At 38.6% G+C, this 19,299-nt stretch overlaps 1 pseudogene; it reads left to right on the top strand.

Annotated features, from left to right (window-relative positions):
* The first annotated feature begins 919 nt into the window (after positions 1–919).
* LOC124972271 (proteasome subunit beta type-6-like) lies at positions 920–13,057 on the top strand (annotated as a pseudogene).
* Positions 13,058–19,299: the final 6,242 nt, after the last annotated feature.

The raw sequence follows: 19,299 nt of genomic DNA, 5'->3' as shown, positions 1-19,299 counted from the left end.
CAAAGAAAAGCTTTGTCTTCTTTTTCGCTATTTTGTTCACAAGCTTACATTATTTTTCCTCATTCAGAAGAATTCATTGGAGATAGAGATTTTAAATAGGTTGGGATCAAGCAGATCTGTGTTCCCTCACATCTGTTTCCCTGGTTTTCCTCCGAGCTGTGTGAAACCCTGCAGAGTTGTTTCTAGTTGTCCCACAGTGCCATCTGTTGGCTAAATGTAGCAGGCACCCACAAGCTATTTTACTGTGTATTTTACAAGAGCAGTTTTTTTCTTAAAGGGAACAAGACCGTTTATTGCCTTAGGTTAAGTCTAGTCAGGTTAAGTTAGCTTTGCTTTGCTTTGCTTTGTAACACTGAATAACTCTTCTGGTCCTATAAAACTGATAAATTTTCAAAAGCTTTAGGTCAGCTAAGAAGGTATTGTCCAGGGAATAGATTCTGTCTTAGGTCTGGGTCTGAGATTCTGCACTATTAGAAATATTGAGGTCCCACAAGAAATTAAACATGTACCTTATGTGGGTCGGCAAGGCAAACTTTACTTCTGCTGAAGGGCCTGCTACATAACTGGCTAGCAAGCACACTTTGGCGGGCAGTTTGCCTGCTTTTATCCCTAATGTAAAGCTGCCCCTTTTGCCTAATAGGAGGAGCTCAGGGTTACAGTCCCACAGCACTTCTAACAAAGTCTCAGGTCATGCCAGTACCGCTCATCTTTCAGTAGTGAGGGGATAGACCAGAGAAACACACACCTGAGCAGGAGACTTTTATAGCACAACTCTCCTAGGTGCTTTTTTTTTGGTGCTGGGGATTGAACCCAGGGCCTTGTGCTTGCAAGGCAAGCACTCTACTGCCTGAGCTATCTCCCCAGCCCTCCTAGGTGCCTTTTTAATGCTCTGAGGAGGTGATGAAGCAAGACGGTCATGATGCCGCCGTTTAACGGTGACGAGTTCTGCTCCTTCTAATGTTGAAGTTTGAACATTAGAGAAGCACGCCAAGGCAAGCATATTAAGCAGGTTTTATTTAAAGGTAATAATACAGACTTCTCCAAGCAGGAAGAAGGGGGCCATGGCTGATGTTCTGAAGTGAGCGCACCCTACATCTTTTATAGGTCAAAGTCTCTTTTGTTCTCCAGTTCTCTTCCCCACTTATCTCTCCTTCCTGCCTACGTGATTAGGCCTGGTTTTGCATTAAATGAGAAGCCATGGGCAGGGGGAGGGTCAAGGTGATTTAGGCAGGTAAGGGCCCAGGGGGCATCAATTAGCAACTCCATGCTTGCAGTCCTTGATAAAGGCAGGTAAATTTGGTAATCTATGGGCTCCAGAGATCCTTGACATTCCATTCTTCCAGGGGCAGTCTCCAACTTCCAGAGGCAGATGGCTTCATGGCTTCATTTCCTCTATTTGACCTGATCCCCTATTTCTACACTAACTACCTGTCCTTAATTCTGGCTTCAGTCATACGAAGCATCTCCATGGAATAAGGCTGAGGCGTATGTTCATGGTACTTGGATATGCTCCCCTCCACCCTTCCACTATGTGAGGCCTTTCAAACAATTAACACATGTAAAAACATTGTGTTTCTCTTACTCCATACAGTAGTTTTGTCTTAATCTTCTGACTTGGAAATGTGGATTTTAAACAGGTCTAGATCAAGCAGAAGATTGTCGTTTCCCTGTCTTACCTCCAAGCTGTTAAAAACAATCTTTCTAGTTGGTCCACAGTGCCATCTTATATCTGAAAACAGCAGGACCCGAAAGTAACTACCATGCATAGTATTTTGAAAACCATTCCTTCTCTTATAGGGAACAAAGGTCAATTTTGGGGTTATGTTTCATAATACTAATGAACTTATGAGAGTCTATATAACGAAAGCTTTTTTAAAGCTGAAAAGTTCTTTAGGAGAATTAAAATGATTTTTAAATTTCTTTGACCACTTGAACAACCTACAGTTGTTATTTATTTGTTTATTTATTTAGTACTGGAGATTGGACCCAGGGACACTTTACCACTGAACTACATCCCCAGTTTGAGACAGGGTCTTGCTAAGTTGCTGAGACTGGCCTCAAACTTGCAATTCTCCTGCCTCAGCCTCCCGAGTCACTGGGGTTACAGGTATACAGTTTTGACTTTTATTATGTCTTCATTTCATAGTATCAGAAAGTATGTTAGGCTTTTACTCCACTGACATTTTTGGAGTGTTTATTAGGGGCAAAGTTTTGTACTTGGACCTTTGCAAGGAAATGCTTCCCAGGAGTGAGACTGGAATATTACAAAATCCAGGTGAGGTACGAAGGAGTTCAGCAGTACTTCTTTGTGCCATATGTGTAAAGAAACCAAAGGGGAGGTGTCTCCCTCCCACCCAGGTCCACAAAGCAATCAGTTTTCTGGGGAATATTAAATGCTACACCCAGACACTTGAACACCTGGCCGTGGCAGGGCTAACAATCAGGCAGCCCCTTTCACCACAATCAGTTGTGACTTTCAGCTGGGCTTTGCAAGTCTGCAAAGACTGACTGTTTTGTGCATAAGCAGTGAAAGCACTTCTCAAAAGCAGTCCTGAATTTGTGCCCATGGTCACAGAGCACAAATTCAGCGTTACTTTTGCCCCAAACTCCTAGAATTTACAATGAAATAATTTTTCCATAAAAAAACAACAACAACAACAACAACAACAAAAAACTCCTCCTTTATCCACATGTTCCCTTCTGGGTTTACTCCTCACATGGTGAAGTTTCTGTCACTGTACTGACTTGGAGTCTCTGTTTCTGTAGGATGAGTTCATTCTTAGGAGGCTCAAGCCCCACAATGCAACAGTCAGTAACCTAGGTCAACTGGCTTAAGAAAAGAAGGAGGAGGAGGAGGAGGGGGAGGGGGGAAGAAGGGTAGGAGAAGGAGGAGAAGAAGGAAGAGGAGGAGGAGAAAAGAGAAAAGAAAAAGAAAGGCAATAAACTGCCTTGTGTTACTGAGGAATCCAGGGTTGAACTTCAGGTAGGCAGAAATCTAGGGACCCCAAAATGTCAGGACTTTATTTCCAACTCTTAACTCCTTTGTTTGGTCTCATTTTCTTTCAGTTTATAAGGGTTTTCTCCATGTGATGGGACTATGACCACTGAAACCTTCAGGCTTATAGCATATTTTGAGATCCAATGAAAATAAGAGTGGTTCTCATTACCAACACCCACAAACCACAAACATGATTCTCAGAATTACACTCTCTCCAGCCTTGCTCGAGTTCATATGCCCATCCCTTGAACAAATCAGGGGCCAAGGGGTGGGGTAGCAGAGGCAAGTGCTATGATCACTTGCCTTCAAGATAATCCCCAATGATCCTGCCTCTTGGTACTTATACACTTGTGTAACATCCTTCCAGATTATATTAGTCTGGTCTGTGTGACAAACAAAATAAACATAAGTGATGGTGTATGATTTCTAACACTAGGTCATAAAAGGCACTGTAAATTGGTCTTGGTCTTGGTCTTTCTCTTGGATTAATTCCTGTGGGGGAAGCCAAGCCATGTCCTAAGGAGAGACCCGCGTGGTAAGGAACTAAGGTTCTTTTAACAAATTTTGGAATGAGCCTGGTAGTAGATCCTCCAGCCCTAATTAAGCCTTCATCTGATTGCAGTCCTAGCAGACATCTGAACTGCCACCTCATAAGATACCCTGAGCCAGAACCATCCAGCTAATCCACTTCCCAATTCTTGATATTTAGAAATTGAGGTGTTTGCTATTGCAAGCCACTAAATTTTGAGATGCTGTAATCAATAACAGTGCATGTGTCAACCTTTGTGCTCAGGGAAACCAGGTGATACAATTGGATGCCCCACCAGAACCAGAACCAAATTGAATGGGATGGGACCAGTGGCAGTTTCCCAAAGGAAAGTTGGGGTATTAATACAGGAAAAATGCAGATCTTGCTTACCCTTTGAAAGGATGCTCAACAGTCCAAAATAACAGCTACCTAATGCCATCCCTCACAGAAGTAGAAGTTCCACCAACTGCCAGGCCTTCAAACTTGCCCACTGAAGGTCAGTGATAGACTGGGTCTGGGCTCTACTTACTATTACTACCACTACTACTAGAAGAGTAATTATTGAATGTATTGAGTTATCCCCAGTCCTAATTTTCTGTGTTACCAAGGGATTGGAGTTTGGGGCTAACTGCATGACCCTGGATATGCTACCTCTCTAAGACTCAGTTTCCTCTTCTGTAAAATGGAGTGACAGTTGTATGCACCTCTTGGGTGACAGTGAGGATTAAATGTAGAATAGAGCCTACCAGAACTTCCCACTTGATGAATCCCATTTAACTGTTGACTTTTAGATCATATATATTTGTATTAGGCTAAATAATGCCCTTCAAAAATGTCAGTTACAACTTCTGGGACTTGAGAATGCTACTTTATATGGTAAAGACTTTCAGATGTGATTAAACTAAGGAACCTGAGATGAGAAGATTATGATGGATTATCTGGATTCATCCTAAATGCAATCACAAGGGTCCTTGTAATTTAAGAGGGAGGCAGATGATTATGCCCACACAGAGGAGGAAAAAGCACTGTGACCACAGAGACAGAGGTTGGAGTAATGTTGCCACAAGCTCAGGAATGCCAATAGCCATTAGAAGCTGGAAAAGGAAAGGAACAGATGTTCCCCTAGGGCCTCCAGATGGAGGAACCTTGATCTCAGTCCAGTGAACTGATTTCAAACTTCTGCCTGTGGAACTATAAAAGAATAAATTTTTATTTTTAAGTCAAAATATTTGTAGTAGTTACAGTAGTCCTAAGAAACTAATATAGTATTTTTAAAAAGCCACCTGTAGTTGTCCAGTTCATGATACACAATATGAAAGAAGATGTAGAAATAGGGGTGATTTAGAAATTAGAGCTCTTCAGTGTTCCTGACCTTTCCTACCAAATATATAGAAAAATCCTACATTATAGAAATGCAGACATTCATTTTTTACTTTGTATGCTAGAAAGATAAGAGAACTTGTTAGAAACTTTATCTGAAAGTTCTAAAGAGGAACAAAGGGATGTTAAAAAAATTTAAGTGGTATTCATGCTTCCTTACTATCAATGACACAAACTTCCATGGCATCTCCTCTCGTAAAAGCACAACTTTAAATTGTATTAGCACTCTTATTTTGAATTTGTTTTCTGACAGCCCTCTTTAGAATGCTTCTTTACCAACTCATTGTTATCAATTTCAAATTTTGGTCGACTTAACATTATTACTAGTAAAATTTCTCAGAGGAGCAAAGATTCATCCAAGCCATCTATTTTTTTTCCGTATTTTTATTGGTGCATTATAGTTGTACATAATGGTGGAATTTGTTACATATTCGTACATGCACACAATACAAGAATACAATTGACTAATATCATTCCCTAGTATTCCTCATTTCCCTCCCCTCCTAAGCCAACTATTTAAAATCCCATTTGTAGGTTTCTATTTTAGAAATGTAATTAAAATCAACTACAGCAGCATGAATTCTCACTGGATATAATCTCTGTAGGCCAAGGGCTTTTGTGGATTCCATTTAAATTTTATATTAATTACAAGTTCCATCAAAGTATAATTCCTACTTTGAGGTCTTTCACCTACCCTCCATGCCTTGATATTCAAAGATGGACCTAACAGTGATTGTTGTGCATAACATAAGCACATTAATTGTGCTTATGTTTTTCTGAGTACTATCAGGCAGCATGGTGGTGCAGAAAATTAGAATTTATATCTTAAAATTCATCTTGTCTGGGGCACTCTTCCCCAGCAAATGTTATCCCCATTGATGAAGTGTTCAGCTCCCATGTCTTAGTTCTCACCAGGCCAACCTATTCAGGTGTTATGATTTAGATATAAGGTATTCCCCCAAACTCATGTGTAAGACAATGTGAGAAAGTTTAGAGTTGAAACGATTGGGTTACAAGAGCTTTAACTTAATCAGTGGATTAATGCCCTGATATGGATTAACTGGGTGGTAACTGTAGGCAGGTGAAGAGTGGCTGGAGGAAGTAGTTACTGGGGGTGTGTCTTAAGGGTTTATATTTTGGCCCTGGTTAGTGGAGCTCTCTTTGCTTCCTGGTACCATGTCCTGAGTTTTCCTCCTCTATACCCTTCCCCCATGGTATGCTGCCTCACCTCTGGACCAGAGCAATGAAGTTGGCCATCTATGAACTGAGACCTCTGAAACTGTGAGCACCAAATAAACTTTTCTTCCTGTTATGGTTTGGATGTGCGGTGTCTCCCAAGAGATCACGTGTGAGACAATGCAATTAGGTTCAGAGTAGAAACGATTGGGTTGTGAGAGCCTTAACCCAATCAGTGAATTAATCCCCTGATAGGGATGAACTGAGTGGTAACTAAAGTGGTAGGGTGTGACTGGAGGAGGTGGGAATTGGGGTGTGGCTATGGGGTATCTATTTTGTATCTTGATAGTGGAGACTCTCTCTGCTCTCTGATCATGACGTGAACCACTTCCCTCTGCCTCACTCTTCCACCATGATGTTCAGCCTTACCTCAAGCCCCGGGGAATGGAGCCAGCCTTCTGTGGACTAAGACCTCTGAAACCATGAGCCCTCAAATAAACCTTTTCCTCCTAAAATTGTCTGGTCAGATCTTTTAATCACAGTAGTGAAAAAACTGACTAAAACATCCTCTAAAATTGTTCTTTTCAAATCTTCTGATCACAGCAGTGAAAAAGTTGACTAAAACACCTGGGTGCCAGAGCAAAGTCTGTTGGAAGTGCAGGCACAGTTGCCTGGGTGTTGCACAGACAATAGCCCAGATGGTACAGCCACAAGGACAGCAACTCCTGCTCCTCATTGAGATCTAATTGTTGTGTTTGGATACCAAAAATGGAAGCAGATTCCACCTTTCCTATTATGGCTTCCCACTAATGACATAATGATGGAGTGAATGTCAAAACTTCTGGAACTTAAAAATCCTGATTTCACAGTAATTAAGCTCCTTTAAAATCATCAGGACCATGTGATGCAATGAAAAGGATGTGGGTGCAAGAGGTACAAGTCTAGCAGAAACTGCATCAGACAAAAGAGAAAGACAGTTATAAATCCAATATATAGACACCATATGTGGTAGATGGGTAGGCCAAGTTCTGCATGTGTTCAAGAGATTGGAATGTGAGATCTTTTTAAATATCAAATTATTATTTTCAGGGTTAGAAGCTGCTGGGTCTTAACACCTTCATCTTATGGATGCTGAAGCTTTAGCATGACTTTTAATCTGCGGCTGAATGCATATGAGGCAGAATGCTATTTATCTTCCATGGCTATCTCTGCTTTTTGGTTTGTGTTCAGTTTGTTCTAAACTGGAAATAAAATTATATTTAAAGATAACCATTCAAGGTCAGAGGGTTGGTAGATAGTAGGGGAAGGGGAAGTCCTTGAAGTCAAATAGATCCTTCCACTATGCCACACTAATTGCCCTAGAAGTGAGACATAGATTCATCATGTAACTCATTACTCAATAGAGAACTCAAGGCAATACAAGGAGGCAAGTTGTTACTTAAAATGATCTAAAGTATTTTCTCCAATGATCACTGAAGTAATCACCACATCTAATAATTACAATTAACTTCATTAATGACTATACCAGTAACTTTGTGGTTGACCTCCGTATTCTCTATAATGAAAAGGTCTGTTAAACTAATTAATAGTGCAAACAAGATTATTGAGTGGAGAGACAGTTTTCAATCCCTTTAGAGGCAACCATTTACATATCATGTGTAAACACTTGATACAATAAATATAAGCACTCAGTATGCTGATGGCAAAAATTTTTGTTTGCTAAAATTGATTATCAGCCTAATTACATATGCTATTTATTCTTGCAAGCTTGAAAACTTTGCTTTAGATCAAAATATTCCTATTCTTCTATAAAGCAATTATGCTATTATTACCTCAATGTAGTTATTTATGGGCTATTCCTAGAGTAATACAAGTCTATCCTAACCATCTCATTTTATGAATGAGTAAACTCTGGCTTAAAAGCTTAAGCGAGCCGGGCATGATATTGCACACCTATATTCCTAGTTATTCAGTAGGCTAAGGAATGGGAATCACAAATGCAAAATAAAATTTAGAAAAAGGACTGGCAAAAATTTAGAAATGTACCTCTACAGCACTTATGTGTTCATTTCCCCGATAACTAACACGGGTGCACGCGCGTGCGCGCACACACACACACACACACACACTTAATGTAGAATACACATCATTCTGTGAAAATTGGGTTATTGTCATAGATTTGGACGGCTCTTTCATGAGTACAAAGAAGATTCAAAGTCATTGGCACTTCCCTGCTACTGCTGCCCTTTTACATTATTTCTAACATCTATTCTACCGACACAAGTTTGGGTGGGGTCATTTGGTACTTGGTATGCATTTCAACCTCCTTCTCATGGCTATGCCATACCATAGGATTTTGAAAGCTAAAAATTACATTCCCCATCATCCTCTCTGATTATAGGGGTTGTGCCACTTAGAGGTGAGGTGGTAGCTATCTTCCTGTTGCTTCTGTGTTACTGCTGGCAAGCACAATCCTGGAGACATGGAATTTTTATGCATTTAAGATCTGAGGTCCAATTAGCTTCATGAATGTCAAGAGGTTGTTGTAGTCATGAAAAATAGATTTTAGATGTGTATTCAATCATTAACAATAGCAATCCCCTGCTCTTCATTTTCTCCTTCACAGCACTATGCTATCTGGCCTTTCAGGCAAAGATGGTCTCTAGTACATCTTTCTATTGCTTTTAGCTATTCTGGGCTGCTCTAGGACAGCTGGAGGACTCAGGGTTCCATTCCTACCTCAACCCACTCCCCATACTCCCAGCAAATGAAAGCTGGTGAGGGTCCTTGGGAGATTTAGTTGCAAAAAAAAAAAAAAAAAAAAAACTATATATCACTTCAGGAGAGAAAACAATTTTCTCCATAATACAAAATTGGATAGACAGCACAGGAAAAAATTATGGTATCCCTTGAAAACTTCTGCACTTGATCTGGTAAGAAAAGGGGCACAATTAAGTGTTTTTAGCATCAAGATGGTAGTGTTTTAGAAAGATAAATCTAGCAAAAAATAGAAGAGAATAAGGTAGAATCAGATAAATCATCTAGGAGAATATTTTGATAGAGCAGTCATTCATTTATTCATTTGACAAATACTTATTAAGTTGTTATGGCTCCCTAGACATTGCACCAGATGCTGAGAATACAAAGGAAGATAGTCCCTGCCTGGGAAAAGCTTATAGTAATTAAGTGAGAAATGACACTCTAGTATAGTAAATGCTAAATAGAGGATACTATGAAAAGACAACTAGAGAGGGCAACACAGAAGCTCACAATTGAAAGATAAGTCTTTCCAGTACAGGGAAGAGCATATTCAAAGACTTGAAGATGAGAGATGGGACTACTTGGAGGAACAGAAAGAAGTTCAGTTATGTCTAAACCCTCTGAGGTGTAGGGTGGGGAAGAGGAGATGAAAATGAGGAGAGATGAGGTTGGACAGAAAGAAGCCTTGAAGGGCCTTCCAAACCTATTAGGAGTCAGAATTTCTCTTATGAGCAACAGGAAAGCACTTAAGCAGAGAAGCAACATGATTACATTACATTGTGGAAGATCCTCCTGCCTGCCATATGGAAATTGGATTGGAGGTGAGGAAACTCCTCTCTGAGGTCCAGAGAGCAACTGGGAGGGAGGCTGCTACCAGAGGCCAGGGAATCTTGTCCCTATGTATCGCGCTCCCTCTGCCCGCAGAGAGAGACACAACAAATGTCTGAAGCTTTGGAAGTTTATTATGTACAGTCCCTCTCCTACACTTCCCTTACTCCTAGCTTCCGCGCACTCCCAGCTTCTCTTCTCTCAGCTTCTCCCAGCTTCCGCGCACTCTCAACTTCCAGCTCAGCTTCAGCCTCCGCCTCCGCCGCTTCTTCCGCTTCTGCCTCCCCACTCTCCCACCCACCAGGCTTATATACACTTCAACCAATCAGGGGAGAGTACACGAGGTAAACGCGGACAGCTGCAAGCATAGGATAGGTACACGAGGGGGGCATGCTCTAGTCACATCGTTAACTAGCCAATCATTGGAATTCGCTGGTTGTTTACTGTATAGCTGGCCGCTTTTGGCTCAGCGTCAGGCGCCATCTTGACCATGCCCAAGGCTGGGGGTCCTGGAAACCCCAATACCTATGGCCTAGATTAGGGCAATGGAAGGGACCCAAAGCACATTTCATTTCAAAGAGGGGCCTTCAAGATATTCCTTTGTACTTTTCTTCTAAAGAATAACTTTTTCAAATTGAGTAAGTGAAATGTGGGTTGGATACACCTCTCTCATTTGTCCACATTGAAGTGGCCTAACCACTGGGTACCTATTAATAGACACTACCACACTGTCCGTGACAACTGCTGTAACAAATGACTTAGGGCTTAGAGAATATAATTAATTCCTATAGGAAAGTCTTAGAAAATCAAATCCATTATGCAATGCCAAAAGTCTACCTCATTTCTCCAACTGAAATCTTAATTTCTAAAAGACAGGGATTGTGGTTTGAGATGATCCTGAAGAGGAAAGAAGTCAGATCATAGAAGTCACTCTATTAAGAACTTTTTTCCTTATCTGAAGAACAATGGGAAGTCATGGAAGGATACTAAGTAGGGAACTGACACAATCAGACATGCATTTTTCATATTAAAAAAGCTTTTAAAAAACTTTTTGGGGGTGCTAGGGATTAAATCCAGGGCCTCACAATGCTAATCACATGCTCTACCTCTGATATCTATCCCCAGCCTCTAAAACCTTTTTAATAAAAAATTGCAACATACTCAAAAGCGTAGATAACAAGTGTAACAAACCATAATATACATATGACTCTAATTAACAGCTATTAATATTTAGCACACTTCATTATCACTTTTTCTTCTCTTTCTCCTTTTTAAACTGAAATATTTAAAAGTAAATAGACCTTGTAGTATTCAACCTGTAAAACCTTCAGTGCACCTAACAAATAAGAATGATTTCTCACTTAACAATATCATTATCACATCTAATAAAATTAACAATAATTCCTTAACATCAGTGTGTTAACTGTGCATCACTGTTACCAAAATACCTGACAATAACAATTTAGAGGAGGGAAAGTTTCTTTTGGGCTCATTGTTTCAGAGGTTCAGTCCATGGTCAGCAGACTTCAAGGCAGAAGCATCATGGTGGAAGAAGTGGCAGAGGAAAGCTTCTCAGCTCATGGCAGCTGGGAAACAGACAAGATCCAATCCAAGGGCACACTCCCTTAACCTGCTTCCTCCAGCTACACCTCACCTGCCTACAATTACCACCCAGTAGATCATTCAAGTCCACTGATGAGGTTATAGCTCTCAAAATCTAATAATTTCACCTCTGAACATTACTGCATTACCTAACGCATGAGATTTTGGGGTGGGATTAAAGATCCAAACTATAACAATCATCTAATACAGAGGCCATAATCAAATTCCCAAGGGTCTCAAAAATGCCTTAAAAAGAAAACAATTGATTTATTTGAGTCAGGACCTAGACAAGGTCTACGCATTGTGTTCTCTTAAACCTCTTTTACTTTGCAACAGTCTTCCCTCCTTTTTGTTTTATGCCATTGACTTGTGGAAGAAACCAAGTTCATTGTCTTGTGAAATATTCCTTCCTTTGAATTGGTCTGGATGCTTCCTCATGATTGTGTTTAACTTGTTATTCTATCCCCTGTATTTATTCTAAACAACAAGTTAGATTTTGCCTTGAATGGTTTGATGCTTTAGAGAATTTTGTATTTCACAGGCAACCCTGTGTACTTTCTTTTTAAAAAAAATTTTTAGATGTTGATGGACCTTTATTTTATTATTTATATGTGGTGCTGAGAATCGAACTCAGTGCTTCACACATACTAGGCAAGTGCTGTACTATGACTTCAGTTCCATGTGCACTTCCTTTTGATTCACATCAATAGGCATATAATGTCTGCTATCCCCTTTAATATTGACTAGGGGGTTCAGGTAATGATTCATTCATTGTAAAGATGTTTGTCCTTTTTAAACAGTGAATAATCAGTGGGGTGATACTTTGGCATCCTGATAATGTCTAGTTCCAGGTGATCTTTCTTATAATGGTTTTATTGTCCCTTGATGATTATTAACTGCATCAGTTATTTCATTAGGAGTGTCAAATGGTGATTTTATAGTTCTATCATTCCTGTGTGTGTATTAGTTGGAATTCTGTAAAGAACTTCATTCCAGGGCTGGGGTTATGGCTCAGCGATAGAGCACTTGCCTAACATGTGTGAGGTACTGGGTTTGATTCTCAGCACCACATATAAATGAATAAAAATAAAGGTCCATCAACAACTAAAAAAATTTTTTTAAAAAAGAACTTCATTCCATCAACTAGAACTACTTGACAATCTAAAACAGAATTAGAAACCCCCCAGACTGGGAAAACCGGGAAGTCCCCACAGGGACCACTATCATGGCTGTGCAGTTTGACGGAGGTGTGGTTTGGGGGGTGGACTCCAGAACAACCACCTATTCATGACCATATTTTCTGCTGCCATTCAGGCTCTACACCCAGGCTGTAGCAGATGCTGTCACTTATCAGCTTGGTTTCCACAACATTGAACTGAATGAGCCTCCACTGGTGCACACAGCAGCCAGCCTCTTTATAGAAATGTGTTACCGATACCGGGAAGATCTGATGGTGGGAATCCTTATTGCTGGTTGTGATCCTCAAGAAGGAGGACAGGTGTACTCAGTTCCCATGGGAGGTATGATGGTAAGGCAGTCCTTTGCCACTGGAGGCTCTGAGAGTTCATATATCTATGGTTATGTTGATTCTACCTACTGTGAAGGCATGACCAAAGAAGAATGTCTGCAGTTCACTGCCAATGCTCTTGCTTTGGCTATGGAACTGGATGGCCGGTGGAGAGGTGATCTGCCTGGCAGCCATTGAAGAATCAGGGGTAGAGCGGCAGGTACTTTTGGGAGACCAGATACCCAAATTCACCATTGCCACTTTACCACCTCCCTGAATCTGGGTAATAAGATTCACCCCATACTGATACAAAATTTAATAAAGTTTGTCAAAGAGAGAAAAAAAACAGCATTAGACTATGGTTCTTTTACAAAAGAAGTGAGCTTTTCTCCCTAAAAAGTACTCATTTACATACTAAGAAGATACTCACTTGCATATTCATTAGCTGTCTCACCAATTCCCAAAATCCTTTTGTTCTTATAAACTCCTTAATACTTTTGTGTATTTTTCCTTAGCCCTTTATACAGTGGCCTCTATCATCTCTCAATATTCTCTCCTGCAAACTCCAGTTTCTCTATCAAGATCCAGTTGAAATGTTCCCTTCTCTGAGAACCTGTCCTTTATCTTCCCAGGCATAATTTACTACTGTTTTCATAGTAGACTGTCCTTACCTCTGTATATATTAGTTTAATTGCTTAATTTCCTTTTAAAACTCTGAACTCCTCAGCACTGAACAATATTCCATGATAGTTATACTCAATACATTAAATTGAATGAAACAATGTTAAAAGTTGAGATTTTCTTATCATTCTTCTCTTGGTATTCCAGTCCTTTCCAATTTTCAATAATATTTTGTATTTCATAGTGTTTTGAATTTTCATAAGTAGACCAAGAAATGCTGACTAATAAGACTGCCCAATTAGTAAGAGAATCAGAAAAGGATGCAGGATTTTCTGACAACTACTGTATTTTTTCCCCATGATACAACTTTTTTCTGTAATAGCTTCTACTTTTCAGTAGATTAGTTGGGTTAAACAAAAAAATTTGATTTAAAGCAAATAACACCTTAATGTAAAACTCTGAAAGCTTTCCTTCAAATAGGGGAAAAAGACAAAAATAACTTTCCTTACCACTGCTAATTCAACATTCCTGAATGTATTAAATATTGTATAATTAAAAGTTTATTTAAAACATTTTAAAAAGAAAATCCTCCATGTAAACCTCCAGCTTGGTATTTTTTAAATGTCTGCCCTAAATAATTGTATTTGTTTAATCTGAAAAAAAATCTTGATTTTTTTTTTTTTTTACTGGTATTCTACAATACATACAAAATAACACTGGCATGCTTCATGTATTTTTAAGTGAACTATGTCTTTTTGTAATATTCACATAAAAAGTTTTCTAAATTATGTAAAAAGAAAGTATACCAAAGTATGTTCTTGATAGCTAATTCTTAAACTGGTACAGGCAAATAATGAATGTTCCAAAATTACTTATCTATTGATATGAAACTTGGCATATATTGTTCTATATAATTGGTATTCCCAGAGTTTTTTCCTTGTTCCTCTTCTTCAACTACATGTTCTCCTTGGATGATCCCAGCCTCTCCTATGGCTTTACCTGCTAGGCACCAGCTTATGACCGATGACATTTTAACTCTAACTGTGATCAAAACTCTTCACTAAATATTCTCTGAGTCTACTTGGTACCTTTGCTTAAAGTCTCAGTCAAACTGAATAGGGACCTGTTTCTTCCACTATTGGCATCCTGAATTTTCCCTTTCACACCCTCCCCAAATTGTGTGGAACCTTCTCTATTTCCAAGGCCACCATATTGTCCAGGTCTTTATCTCTGGCCTGTTTTGTTCCAAGAGCATTATATATGATATATTGGTCACCTGACACTTGCCTCTACCCCACCATTCACATTGGTTTCACAGATTCCCTCATAAAATCAAAGTTGTTCATCTAATTTCCTTAAATTTTTAATTTGCTTAAAAATCTCTACTTGGAGGTTGCATCCCATATGTAAGGAACTTGGAAGTTGTCACTCTGTCCTAACAAGTGAAAAGTTGAATAAACTGAAAAATCAACAACTCTTCTTATATCCATCAGAGAAGTGAGATTACTGGGCAAACTACCACCCTGCAATTAAAGAGACAGACAGGTAGATACGGAAATCTCCAGTGGTGGGGTAGGAACACTTGAACTGTAACTGAAAAATTGGTAAAGGTTGTGTAGACAAGTCCAAGAAATAAAAACCGTGGGAGGACCAAGTCAGAGAGAGTCTCCACACTTTTGGGAGTTTTACCTCTAGGAGGTTGACCATGTTCTCATAGTAAATATCCAAGAAAAATTTTCTCATGCTTCCAGTGAGAGGAGGTAAAAAGGAAACATTTTGAAATATGTTAGAGCATTCAGTTCTTCCTAACATAATTTGCCCTCAGGAGAAATTATTTTTACCAAAGCCTAACCTACTGTTTTTGTTTTGTTTTGGTATTGGACATTGAACCCAGGGGTGCTCTACCACTGAAATATATCCACAGTCCTTTTCATTTTTTATTTTGAGACAGGATCTTGTTAAGCTGCCCAGGTTGGCCTCCAACTTGTGACCCTCCTGCCCCAGTCTCCGGAGTAGGTGGAACTATAGGCATGTGCCACTGAAACTGACACTATTTGGGTTGTGTTAGAGCCTAACTGACCTAGGAAAAGAGAAATATTCAACTACAGGCCACTTTAGCTGGAGAAAACTAGGAAAAGATGGAAACTTCCTCAACTTAATAAGGAGCATCTACAAAAATTCTATAGCCAACATGACACTTAATGGTAAGAAACTTGAAGCTTTGGCATTAAGATTGAAAAACAAGGCAACAATGTCCCCTTCATACTGGAAATCAAAGCTGATGCAATAAGAAAAGCAAATAGAAATGCACAGATTGTGAAGGTAAAAACAAAACCCTCTGTTTGCATATGACATAATTGTCTAAGTAGAAAATCCAAAATAACTGACAAAATCTCCTGTAACTAATAATTGACTATAAAAAGGTCATAGGTGCAAGTTAATATACAAAAGTCAATTGTTTTCCTATATGTCATCAATGAACGAGTGGAAATTGAAATTAAAAACACGATACTAGCATCTCAAGAAAGGAAATTCTTAGGTATAAATCTAACAAAATATACATAATATCTATATAATGAAAACTATAAAACTCTGATAAATCTTTTAAAAACTAGATAAATGCAAAGATATTCCATGTGCATAGATAGAAAGACTCAATATTATCATGATGTCAATTCTTCCCAACTTGATCTATAGACTTAATACAATCCAAATCAAAATTCCAGAAAGTTATTTTATGGATATTGATTCTAAAATTTATATGGAGAAGCAAAAGACCCATGTTATGGTTTAGATATTAGGTATCCCCCTAAAAGCTCATGTGTTAATGCAGGAATGTTCAGAGGTGAAATGATTAGATAAACAGTTACAACCTCATTGGTGGATTAATATATTTGATGGATTAACAATTTAACTGGGGCTGGGGATATAACTCAGTGGGTAGAGTGCTTGCCTTGCAAGCATAAGGCCCTGGGTTCAATCCCCAGCACCACGCCAAAAAAAAAAAAAAAAAAAAAAAAAAACCAATTTAACTGGATTAACTTGGTGGTAACTGTAAGCAGGTAGAGTGTGGCTGGAGGAAATAGGTCACTGGGGGCATGTTTTGGGAATTATATTTTGTCTCTGGCTGTTGCTGCTGTTGCTCCTCCTCCCTCTTTTATTCTTGGCAGCCTTCTTCCACCATGACCTTCCACCATGATGTTCTGCCTCATCTCAGGCTCAGAGCAATGGAGTCGGCTGATCATGGACTGAACTTCTGAAACCATGAGTCCAAAATAAACTATTCCTCCTCTAAGTTGTATTTGTCAGGTATTTTTGTCACAGCAAGGAAAAGCTGGTAAACACAACTTAGAGTAGGCAATGGAATACTGAAGTAGAGAAACAAGGTCATAAGACTGATACTACCTGACTTCAAAACTTACTGTAAAGATATAGTAATCAAGACAGAATGGTACTGGTGAAAGAATAGACAATTAGATCAATGGAACAGAATAGAAAGCTCAGAAATAAACCCACATAAATATAATAAACTTATCTTTGATGAAGAGGTAAAAGTTGTATAGTAGAACAAAGACAGTCTTCAAATGGTGCTGAAACAACTGTATAATATATATAATCTAGATAGAAACCTTACACCTTTCATAAAAATAATTTAAAGTGGATCATAGACCTAAATATAAAGTGCAAAATTATAAATTTTCTAGAACATAATGTAAGAGAAAATATAGATGACCTTGGGTATAGCAATTACCACCATCAAAGTTCCTATTGCTCTACATCCTCACCAGCATTTGGCATTGTTCAAATGCAATGCCAAAGCAATGATTTTTTGGAAACAATACCAAATGCATGATCCATGAAAGAAATAATTAATAAGATGAACTTAATTAAAATTAAAAACTTATGCTCTGCAAAAGACAATGTCAAGAGAATGAGAAGACAAGTCACAGGTGGAAAATATTTGCAAAATATATATATACGATAAAGTACTGTTATCCTAAATACACCAATAATTCTTTTTAAAAATATTTTTTAGTTATAGATAGACACAATACCCTTATTTTATTTATTTATTTTTATGTGGTGTGAGGATCAAACCCAGAGCTTCACACGTGCCAGGCAAGCGCTCTATCACTGAGCCACAACCACAGCTCCACCAAGAATTCTTAAAACTCAACAATAGGAAAGTGACATCCAAATAAAAAATGGACAGAAGTTCTGAACGGATAAGTTACTAAATAATATATACATATTGTAAATAAGCACACTAAAAGATGCTTGCTCTTATATATATCATTAAAGATTTGCAAATTAAAATAATAATGAGATACTACTGCATATCAATTAGGGTGGCCAAAATTCAAAAACTAACAATGCCAAATGCTGGTGAGGATGTGGAGCAATAGGAACTTTCACTCATTGATGGTGGTAATGCAAAATGGTAGAGCCGCTTTGCAAGGTGGCTTGGCAAATTCTTACAAAACTAAAACTTCTCTTTCCATATAATCCAACAATAACCCTCCTTGGTATTTACCCAAATGAATTAAAGACTTATAGCCGGGCATGGTGGCACATGCCTGTAATCGCAGCAGCTCAGGCGGCTGAGGCAGGAGGATTGGGAATTCAAAGCCAGACTCAGCAACTTAGCAAGGCCCCAAGCAATGAGTGAGACCCTGTCTCTAAATAAAATATAAAAAACGGTTGGGGATGTGACTCAGTGGTTGAGCGCCCCTGAGTTCAATCCCTGGTGCCAAAAAAAACCCCCAAAATAACAACCAAAAAAACCCCCAAAAAAGTATGTCTCAACAAAACATGCACACTGGCATTTATCTCAGTAATATATATATTATATATGTATAATATATATTATCTCAGTAATATATATAATATATTATCTCAGTAATATATTATATATATATATATATATATATATATATTTTTTTTTTTTTTTTTTTGCCGTACTGGGGATTGAACCCAGGGTCTTGTGCTTGCAAGGCAAGCACTCTATCAACTGAGCTATATCCCCAGCCCTCAGTAATATTTTTAATTGCCAAAACTGGAAGCAACCAAGATGCCTTTCAGTAGGTGAGTGGATAAATAAACTGTATTACATCCTAAAAAAAGGTAAAAACTAACAAACTTTCTAAAGAGAATTGATATGGTTCAGTGATAGCAAGCAATGTCAACAGCATTAATGCATGCATGCCAGGAAGGTACAGTGGCATGAATTGGGAATAGTATCAAAAGAAAGGCTAGTTAGGGTGCCATGGCACCAAAGTGAGTGCAGGAAATCTTAAGACATGGCACTAAATATCATTGGTTTACTCACTGAGTTACTCATTTTCAGTACTTTCAGTTTCTGATTAATTCAAGGAGCAAGTATCTGTGGTGCTAACCCCTCTGCCATTTTAACAGCTCTCTAACGTTAATCTATCTTTTAAAAAATACCATTTATTTATATATTATTTATTTTTATGTGGTGCTGAGGATTCAACCCAGTGCCTCACATGTGCAAGGCAAGCACTTTACCACTGAGTTACAACCATAGACCCACTAATCTACCTTTTAACAAAGAGAAAGCAGATCTCAGGTTGAGACTCTTACAGGTAATCTCTACTTGAAATTTAATAACATGGTTTGTTTTTATGGCTGCCTTTTTTATATAACAACATATTGCTTTTCCAATTAATTAAATGGATTTGAAAGCACATATAAGTACACAAAAATGTGAGCACGGGGCTGGGGATATAGCTCAGTTGGCAGAGTGCTTGCTTCTCAAGCACAAGGGCCTGGGTTCAATCTCCAGCACCACAAAAAAAAAAAAAAAAAGTGAGCATATGTGAAGAAGAATATTAAGTAAATCATTGCCCAGTCTATCATTAGTTGTATGTTCTTGGT

This window comes from Sciurus carolinensis, chromosome X (assembly GCF_902686445.1).
Source record: "Sciurus carolinensis chromosome X, mSciCar1.2, whole genome shotgun sequence".
NCBI classification, from domain to species: domain Eukaryota; kingdom Metazoa; phylum Chordata; class Mammalia; order Rodentia; family Sciuridae; genus Sciurus; species Sciurus carolinensis.
The sequence above is the reverse complement of the archived record's forward strand: the minus strand, read 5'-3'. Positions and strand labels throughout refer to the sequence as shown.